Here is a 10,626-nt window from a genome sequence, read left to right as displayed (position 1 = left end):
TATCTCTTTTGTCGAAAATCAGCCGTTTTTGCTCGAACATTAAATGCCTCCAAATGGTATTTAATTAACTTCCCGGGGTGAAGAAACCCTTTTTGAGAACTCAGAGTGAGTAAATTGGCCATTTTCATGCACTTTTAACCATTCCATAAATCTTGTGTTTAGGGTCCCTGGAAGCATGAAAATCACTTTAAACATGCTAATTTTAGCTCTAACACTGATGATCCACCTACAAATGTGAACTGACGTTCAAAAATAAAACATTTGAAAACGGACCATTTTCCACATTTCTGAAGCATGACGTAATGGGGGGGTGTTATCTCTTTTGTCGAAAATCAGCCGTTTTTGCTCGAACATTAAATGCCTCCAAATGGTATTTAATTAACTTCCCGGGGTGAAGAAACCCTTTTTGAGAACTCAGAGTGAGTAAATTGGCCATTTTCATGCACTTTTAACCATTCCATAAATCTTGTGTTTAGGGCCCCTGGAAGCCTGAAAATCACTTTAAACATGCTAATTTTAGCTCTAACACTGATGATCCACCTACAAATGTGAACTGACGTTCAAAAATAAAACATTTGAAAACGGACCATTTTCCACATTTCTGAAGCATGACGAAATGGGGGGGGTGTTATCTCTTTTGTCAAAAATCAGCTGTTTTTGCTTGAACATTAAATGCCTCCAAATAGTATTTAATTCACTTCCCGAGCCCCTGGAAACATGAAAATCACTTTAAACATGCTAATTTTAGCTCTAACACTGATGATCCACCTACAAATGTGAACTGACGTTCAAAAATAAAACATTTGAAAACGGACCATTTTCCACATTTCTGAAGCATGACGTAATGGTAGGGTGTTATCTCTTTTGTCGAAAATCAGCCGTTTTTGCTCGAACATTAAATGCCTCCAAATGGTATTTAATTAACTTCCCGGGGTGAAGAAACCCTTTTTGATAACTCAGAGTGAGTAAATTGGCCATTTTCATGCACTTTTAACCATTCCATAAATCTTGTGTTTAGGGCCCCTGGAAGCCTGAAAATCACTTTAAACATGCTAATTTTAGCTCTAACACTGATGATCCACCTACAAATGTGAACTGACGTTCAAAAATAAAACATTTGAAAACGGACCATTTTCCACATTTCTGAAGCATGACGTAATGGGGGGGTGTTATCTCTTTTGTCAAAAATCAGCTGTTTTTTCTTGAACATTAAATGCCTCCAAATAGTATTTAATTCACTTCCCGAGCCCCTGGAAACATGAAAATCACTTTAAACATGCTAATTTTAGCTCTAACACTGATGATCCACCTACAAATGTGAACTGACGTTCAAAAATAAAACATTTGAAAACGGACCATTTTCCACATTTCTGAAGCATGACGTAATGGGGGGTGTTATCTCTTTTGTCGAAAATCAGCCGTTTTTTCTCGAACATTAAATGCCTCCAAATGGTATTTAATTAACTTCCCGGGGTGAAGAAACCCTTTTTGAGAACTCAGAGTGAGTAAATTGGCCATTTTCATGCACTTTTAACCATTCCATAAATCTTGTGTTTAGGGCCCCTGGAAGCCTGAAAATCACTTTAAACATGCTAATTTTAGCTCTAACACTGATGACCCACCTACAAATGTGAACTGACGTTCAAAAATAAAACATTTGAAAACGGACCATTTTCCACATTTCTGAAGCATGACGAAATGGGGGGGTGTTATCTCTTTTGTCAAAAATCAGCTGTTTTTGCTTGAACATTAAATGCCTCCAAATAGTATTTAATTCACTTCCTGAGCCCCTGGAAGCATGAAAATCACTTTAAACATGCTAATTTTAGCTCTAACACTGATGATCCACCTACAAATGTGAACTGACGTTCAAAAATAAAACATTTGAAAACGGACCATTTTCCACATTTCTGAAGCATGACGAAATGGGGGGGGTGTTATCTCTTTTGTCAAAAATCAGCTGTTTTTGCTTGAACATTAAATGCCTCCAAATAGTATTTAATTCACTTCCCGAGCCCCTGGAAACATGAAAATCACTTTAAACATGCTAATTTTAGCTCTAACACTGATGATCCACCTACAAATGTGAACTGACGTTCAAAAATAAAACATTTGAAAACGGACCATTTTCCACATTTCTGAAGCATGACGTAATGGTAGGGTGTTATCTCTTTTGTCGAAAATCAGCCGTTTTTGCTCGAACATTAAATGCCTCCAAATGGTATTTAATTAACTTCCCGGGGTGAAGAAACCCTTTTTGAAAACTCAGAGTGAGTAAATTGGCCATTTTCATGCACTTTTAACCATTCCATAAATCTTGTGTTTAGGGCCCCTGGAAGCCTGAAAATCACTTTAAACATGCTAATTTTAGCTCTAACACTGATGATCCACCTACAAATGTGAACTGACGTTCAAAAATAAAACATTTGAAAACGGACCATTTTCCACATTTCTGAAGCATGACGTAATGGGGGGGTGTTATCTCTTTTGTCAAAAATCAGCTGTTTTTGATTGAACATTAAATGCCTCCAAATAGTATTTAATTCACTTCCCGAGCCCCTGGAAGCATGAAAATCACTTTAAACATGCTAATTTTAGCTCTAACACTGATGATCCACCTACAAATGTGAACTGACGTTCAAAAATAAAACATTTGAAAACGGACCATTTTCATCATTTCTGAAGCATGACGTAATAGGGGGGTGTTATCTCTTTTGTCGAAAATCAGCCGTTTTTGCTCGAACATTAAATGCCTCCAAATGGTATTTAATTAACTTCCTGGGGTGAAGAAACCCTTTTTTGAGAACTCAGAGTGAGTAAATTGGCCATTTTCATGCACTTTTAACCATTCCATAAATGTTGTGTTTAGGGCCCCTGGAAGCATGAAAATCACTTTAAACATGCTAATTTTAGCTCTAACACTGATGATCCACCTACAAATGTGAACTGACGTTCAAAAATAAAACATTTGAAAACGGACCATTTTCCACATTTCCGAAGCATGACGTAATGGGGGGGTGTTATCTCTTTTGTCAAAAATCAGCTGTTTTTGCTTGAACATTAAATGCCTCCAAATAGTATTTAATTTACTTCCCGAGCCCCTGGAAGCATGAAAATCACTTTAAACATGCTAATTTTAGCTTTAACACTGATGATCCACCTACAAATGTGAACTGACGTTCAAAAATAAAACATTTGAAAACGGACCATTTTCCACATTTCTGAAGCATGACGTAATGGTAGGGTGTTATCTCTTTTGTCGAAAATCAGCCGTTTTTGCTCGAACATTAAATGCCTCCAAATGGTATTTAATTAACTTCCCGGGGTGAAGAAACCCTTTTTGAGAACTCAGAGTGAGTAAATTGGCCATTTTCATGCACTTTTAACCATTCCATAAATCTTGTGTTTAGGGCCTCTGGAAGCCTGAAAATCACTTTAAACATGCTAATTTTAGCTCTAACACTGATGATCCACCTACAAATGTGAACTGACGTTCAAAAATAAAACATTTGAAAACGGACCATTTTCCACATTTCTGAAGCATGACGAAATGGGGGGGTGTTATCTCTTTTGTCAAAAATCAGCTGTTTTTGCTTGAACATTAAATGCCTCCAAATAGTATTTAATTCACTTCCCGAGCCCCTGGAAGCATGAAAATCACTTTAAACATGCTAATTTTAGCTCTAACACTGATGATCCACCTACAAATGTGAACTGACGTTCAAAAATAAAACATTTGAAAATGGACCATTTTCCACATTTCTGAAGCATGACGTAATGGGGGGGGTGTTATCTCTTTTGTCGAAAATCAGCCGTTTTTGCTCGAACATTAAATGCCTCCAAATGGTATTTAATTAACTTCCCGGGGTGAAGAAACCCTTTTTGAGAACTCAGAGTGAGTAAATTGGCCATTTTCATGCACTTTTAACCATTCCATAAATCTTGTGTTTAGGGCCCCTGGAAGCATGAAAATCACTTTAAACATGCTAATTTTAGCTCTAACACTGATGATCCACCTACAAATGTGAACTGACGTTCAAAAATAAAACATTTGAAAACGGACCATTTTCCACATTTCTGAAGCATGACGTAATGGGGGGGTGTTATCTCTTTTGTCAAAAATCAGCTGTTTTTGATTGAACATTAAATGCCTCCAAATAGTTTTTAATTCACTTCCCGAGCCCCTGGAAGCATGAAAATCACTTTAAACATGCTAATTTTAGCTCTAACACTGATGATCCACCTACAAATGTGAACTGACGTTCAAAAATAAAACATTTGAAAACGGACCATTTTCCACATTTCTGAAGCATGACGTAATAGGGGGGTGTTATCTCTTTTGTCGAAAATCAGCCGTTTTTGCTCGAACATTAAATGCCTCCAAATGGTATTTAATTAACTTCCTGGGGTGAAGAAACCCTTTTTTGAGAACTCAGAGTGAGTAAATTGGCCATTTTCATGCACTTTTAACCATTCCATAAATGTTGTGTTTAGGGCCCCTGGAAGCATGAAAATCACTTTAAACATGCTAATTTTAGCTCTAACACTGATGATCCACCTACAAATGTGAACTGACGTTCAAAAATAAAACATTTGAAAATGGACCATTTTCCACATTTCTGAAGCATGACGTAATGGGGGGGGTGTTATCTCTTTTGTCGAAAATCAGCCGTTTTTGCTCGAACATTAAATGCCTCCAAATGGTATTTAATTAACTTCCCGGGGTGAAGAAACCCTTTTTGAGAACTCAGAGTGAGTAAATTGGCCATTTTCATGCACTTTTAACCATTCCATAAATCTTGTGTTTAGGGCCCCTGGAAGCATGAAAATCACTTTAAACATGCTAATTTTAGCTCTAACACTGATGATCCACCTACAAATGTGAACTGACGTTCAAAAATAAAACATTTGAAAACGGACCATTTTCCACATTTCTGAAGCATGACGTAATGGGGGGGTGTTATCTCTTTTGTCAAAAATCAGCTGTTTTTGATTGAACATTAAATGCCTCCAAATAGTTTTTAATTCACTTCCCGAGCCCCTGGAAGCATGAAAATCACTTTAAACATGCTAATTTTAGCTCTAACACTGATGATCCACCTACAAATGTGAACTGACGTTCAAAAATAAAACATTTGAAAACGGACCATTTTCCACATTTCTGAAGCATGACGAAATGGGGAGGGGGTGTTATCTCTTTTGTCAAAAATCAGCTGTTTTTGCTTGAACATTAAATGCCTCCAAATAGTATTTAATTCACTTCCCGAGCCCCTGGAAACATGAAAATCACTTTAAACATGCTAATTTTAGCTCTAACACTGATGATCCACCTACAAATGTGAACTGACGTTCAAAAATAAAACATTTGAAAACGGACCATTTTCCACATTTCTGAAGCATGACGTAATGGTAGGGTGTTATCTCTTTTGTCGAAAATCAGCCGTTTTTGCTCGAACATTAAATGCCTCCAAATGGTATTTAATTAACTTCCCGGGGTGAAGAAACCCTTTTTGAGAACTCAGAGTGAGTAAATTGGCCATTTTCATGCACTTTTAACCATTCCATAAATCTTGTGTTTAGGGCCCCTGGAAGCCTGAAAATCACTTTAAACATGCTAATTTTAGCTCTAACACTGATGATCCACCTACAAATGTGAACTGACGTTCAAAAATAAAACATTTGAAAACGGACCATTTTCCACATTTCTGAAGCATGACGTAATGGGGGGGTGTTATCTCTTTTGTCAAAAATCAGCTGTTTTTGATTGAACATTAAATGCCTCCAAATAGTATTTAATTCACTTCCCGAGCCCCTGGAAGCATGAAAATCACTTTAAACATGCTAATTTTAGCTCTAACACTGATGATCCACCTACAAATGTGAACTGACGTTCAAAAATAAAACATTTGAAAACGGACCATTTTCCACATTTCTGAAGCATGACGTAATAGGGGGGTGTTATCTCTTTTGTCGAAAATCAGCCGTTTTTGCTCGAACATTAAATGCCTCCAAATGGTATTTAATTAACTTCCTGGGGTGAAGAAACCCTTTTTTGAGAACTCAGAGTGAGTAAATTGGCCATTTTCATGCACTTTTAACCATTCCATAAATGTTGTGTTTAGGGCCCCTGGAAGCATGAAAATCACTTTAAACATGCTAATTTTAGCTCTAACACTGATGATCCACCTACAAATGTGAACTGACGTTCAAAAATAAAACATTTGAAAACGGACCATTTTCCACATTTCCGAAGCATGACGTAATGGGGGGGTGTTATCTCTTTTGTCAAAAATCAGCTGTTTTTGCTTGAACATTAAATGCCTCCAAATAGTATTTAATTTACTTCCCGAGCCCCTGGAAGCATGAAAATCACTTTAAACATGCTAATTTTAGCTCTAACACTGATGATCCACCTACAAATGTGAACTGACGTTCAAAAATAAAACATTTGAAAACGGACCATTTTCCACATTTCTGAAGCATGACGTAATGGTAGGGTGTTATCTCTTTTGTCGAAAATCAGCCGTTTTTGCTCGAACATTAAATGCCTCCAAATGGTATTTAATTAACTTCCCGGGGTGAAGAAACCCTTTTTGAGAACTCAGAGTGAGTAAATTGGCCATTTTCATGCACTTTTAACCATTCCATAAATCTTGTGTTTAGGGCCCCTGGAAGCCTGAAAATCACTTTAAACATGCTAATTTTAGCTCTAACACTGATGATCCACCTACAAATGTGAACTGACGTTCAAAAATAAAACATTTGAAAACGGACCATTTTCCACATTTCTGAAGCATGACGAAATGGGGGGGTGTTATCTCTTTTGTCAAAAATCAGCTGTTTTTGCTTGAACATTAAATGCCTCCAAATAGTATTTAATTCACTTCCCGAGCCCCTGGAAGCATGAAAATCACTTTAAACATGCTAATTTTAGCTCTAACACTGATGATCCACCTACAAATGTGAACTGACGTTCAAAAATAAAACATTTGAAAATGGACCATTTTCCACATTTCTGAAGCATGACGTAATGGGGGGGGTGTTATCTCTTTTGTCGAAAATCAGCCGTTTTTGCTCGAACATTAAATGCCTCCAAATGGTATTTAATTAACTTCCTGGGGTGAAGAAACCCTTTTTGAGAACTCAGAGTGAGTAAATTGGCCATTTTCATGCACTTTTAACCATTCCATAAATCTTGTGTTTAGGGCCCCTGGAAGCATGAAAATCACTTTAAACATGCTAATTTTAGCTCTAACACTGATGATCCACCTACAAATGTGAACTGACGTTCAAAAATAAAACATTTGAAAACGGACCATTTTCCACATTTCTGAAGCATGACGTAATGGGGGGGTGTTATCTCTTTTGTCAAAAATCAGCTGTTTTTGATTGAACATTAAATGCCTCCAAATAGTTTTTAATTCACTTCCCGAGCCCCTGGAAGCATGAAAATCACTTTAAACATGCTAATTTTAGCTCTAACACTGATGATCCACCTACAAATGTGAACTGACGTTCAAAAATAAAACATTTGAAAACGGACCATTTTCCACATTTCTGAAGCATGACGTAATGGGGGGGTGTTATCTCTTTTGTCGAAAATCAGCCGTTTTTACTCGAACATTAAATGCCTCCAAATGGTATTTAATTAACTTCCTGGGTTGAAGAAACCCTTTTTTGAGACCTCAGAGTGAGTAAATTGGCCATTTTCATGCACTTTTAACCATTCCATAAATGTTGTGTTTAGGGCCCCTGGAAGCATGAAAATCACTGCAAACATGCTAATTTTAGCTCTAACACTGATGATCCACCTACAAATGTGAACTGACGTTCAAAAATAAAACATTTGAAAACGGACCATTTTCCACATTTCTGAAGCATGACGTAATGGGCGGTGTTATCTCTTTTGTCAAAAATCTGCTGTTTTTGCTTGAACATTAAATGCCTCCAAATAGTATTTAATTTACTTCCCGAGCCCCTGGAAGCATGAAAATCACTTTAAACATGCTAATTTTAGCTCTAACACTGATGATCCACCTACAAATGTGAACTGACTTTCAAAAATAAAACATTTGAAAACGGACCATTTTCCACATTTCTGAAGCATGACGTAATGGTAGGGTGTTATCTCTTTTGTCGAAAATCAGCCGTTTTTGCTCGAACATTAAATGCCTCCAAATGGTATTTAATTAACTTCCCGGGGTGAAGAAACCCTTTTTGAGAACTCAGAGTGAGTAAATTGGCCATTTTCATGCACTTTTAACCATTCCATAAATCTTGTGTTTAGGGCCCCTGGAAACCTGAAAATCACTTTAAACATGCTAATTTTAGCTCTAACACTGATGATCCACCTACAAATGTGAACTGATGTTCAAAAATAAAACATTTGAAAACGGACCATTTTCCACATTTCTGAAGCATGACGAAATGGGGGGGTGTTATCTCTTTTGTCAAAAATCAGCTGTTTTTGCTTGAACATTAAATGCCTCCAAATAGTATTTAATTCACTTCCCGAGCCCCTGGAAGCATGAAAATCACTTTAAACATGCTAATTTTAGCTCTAACACTGATGATCCACCTACAAATGTGAACTGACGTTCAAAAATAAAACATTTGAAAACGGACCATTTTCCACATTTCTGAAGCTTGACGTAATGGTAGGGTGTTATCTCTTTTGTCGAAAATCAGCCGTTTTTGCTCGAACATTAAATGCCTCCAAATGGTATTTAATTAACTTCCCGGGGTGAAGAAACCCTTTTTGAGAACTCAGAGTGAGTAAATTGGCCATTTTCATGCACTTTTAACCATTCCATAAATCTTGTGTTTAGGGCCCCTGGAAGCCTGAAAATCACTTTAAACATGCTAATTTTAGCTCTAACACTGATGATCCACCTACAAATGTGAATTGACGTTCAAAAATAAAACATTTGAAAAAGGACCATTTTCCACATTTCTGAAGCATGACGAAATGGGGGGTGTTATCTCTTTTGTCGAAAATCAGCCGTTTTTTCTCGAACATTAAATGCCTCCAAATGGTATTTAATTAACTTCCCGGGGTGAAGAAACCCTTTTTGAGAACTCAGAGTGAGTAAATTGGCCATTTTCATGCACTTTTAACCATTCCATAAATCTTGTGTTTAGGGACCCTGGAAGCATAAAAATCACTTTAAACATGCTAATTTTAGCTCTAACACTGATGATCCACCTACAAATGTGAACTGACGTTCAAAAATAAAACATTTGAAAACAGACCATTTTCCACATTTCTGAAGCATGACGTAATGGGGGGGTGTTATCTCTTTTGTCAAAAATCAGCTGTTTTTGATTGAACATCAAATGCCTCCAAATAGTATTTAATTCACTTCCCGAGCCCCTGGAAGCATGAAAATCACTTTAAACATGCTAATTTTAGCTCTAACACTGATGATCCACCTACAAATAAGAACTGACGTTCAAAAATAAAACATTTGAAAATGGACCATTTTCCACATTTCTGAAGCACGGCGTAATGGGGGGGTGTTATCTCTTTTGTCGAAAATCAGCCGTTTTTGCTCGAACATTAAATGCCTCCAAATGGTATTTAATTAACTTCCCGGGGTGAAGAAACCCTTTTTGAGAACTCAGAGTTAGTAAATGGGCCATTTTCATGCCCTTTTAACCATTCCATAAATCTTGTGTTTAGGGCCCCTGGAAGCATGAAAATCACTTTAAACATGCTAATTTTAGCTCTAACACTGATGATCCACCTACAAATGTGAACTGACGTTCAAAAATAAAACATTTGAAAACAGACCATTTTCCACATTTCTGAAGCATGATGTAATGGGGGGGTGTTATCTCTTTTGTCGAAAATCAGCCGTTTTTGCTTGAACATTAAATGCCTCCAAATGGTATTTAATTAACTTCCCGGGGTGAAGAAACCCTTTTTGAGAACTCACAGTGAGTAAATTGGCCATTTTCATGCACTTTTAACCATTCCATAAATCTTGTGTTTAGGGCCCCTGGAAGCCTGAAAATCACTTTAAACATGCTAATTTTAGCTCTAACACTGATGATCCACCTACAAATGTGAACTGACGTTCAAAAATAAAACATTTGAAAACGGACCATTTTCCACATTTCTGAAGCATGACGAAATGGGGCGGTGTTATCTCTTTTGTCAAAAATCAGCTGTTTTTGCTTGAACATTAAATGCCTCCAAAAAGTATTTAATTCACTTCCCGAGCCCCTGGAAGCATGAAAATAACTTTAAACATGCTAATTTTAGCTCTAACACTGATGATCCACCTACAAATGTGAACTGACGTTCAAAAATAAAACATTTGAAAACGGACCATTTTCCACATTTCTGAAGCATGACGTAATGGGGGGTGTTATCTCTTTTGTCGAAAATCAGCCGTTTTTTCTCGAACATTAAATGCCTCCAAATGGTATTTAATTAACTTCCCGGGGTGAAGAAACCCTTTTTGAGAACTCAGAGTGAGTAAATTGGCCATTTTCATGCACTTTTAACCATTCCATAAATCTTGTGTTTAGGGCCCCTGGAAGCCTGAAAATCACTTTAAACATGCTAATTTTAGCTCTAACACTGATGACCCACCTACAAATGTGAACTGACGTTCAAAA

Source organism: Lissotriton vulgaris, unplaced genomic scaffold (genome assembly GCF_964263255.1).
Source record: "Lissotriton vulgaris unplaced genomic scaffold, aLisVul1.2 SCAFFOLD_2168, whole genome shotgun sequence".
NCBI classification, from domain to species: Eukaryota; Metazoa; Chordata; class Amphibia; order Caudata; family Salamandridae; genus Lissotriton; species Lissotriton vulgaris.
The sequence above is the reverse complement of the archived record's forward strand: the minus strand, read 5'-3'. Positions refer to the sequence as shown.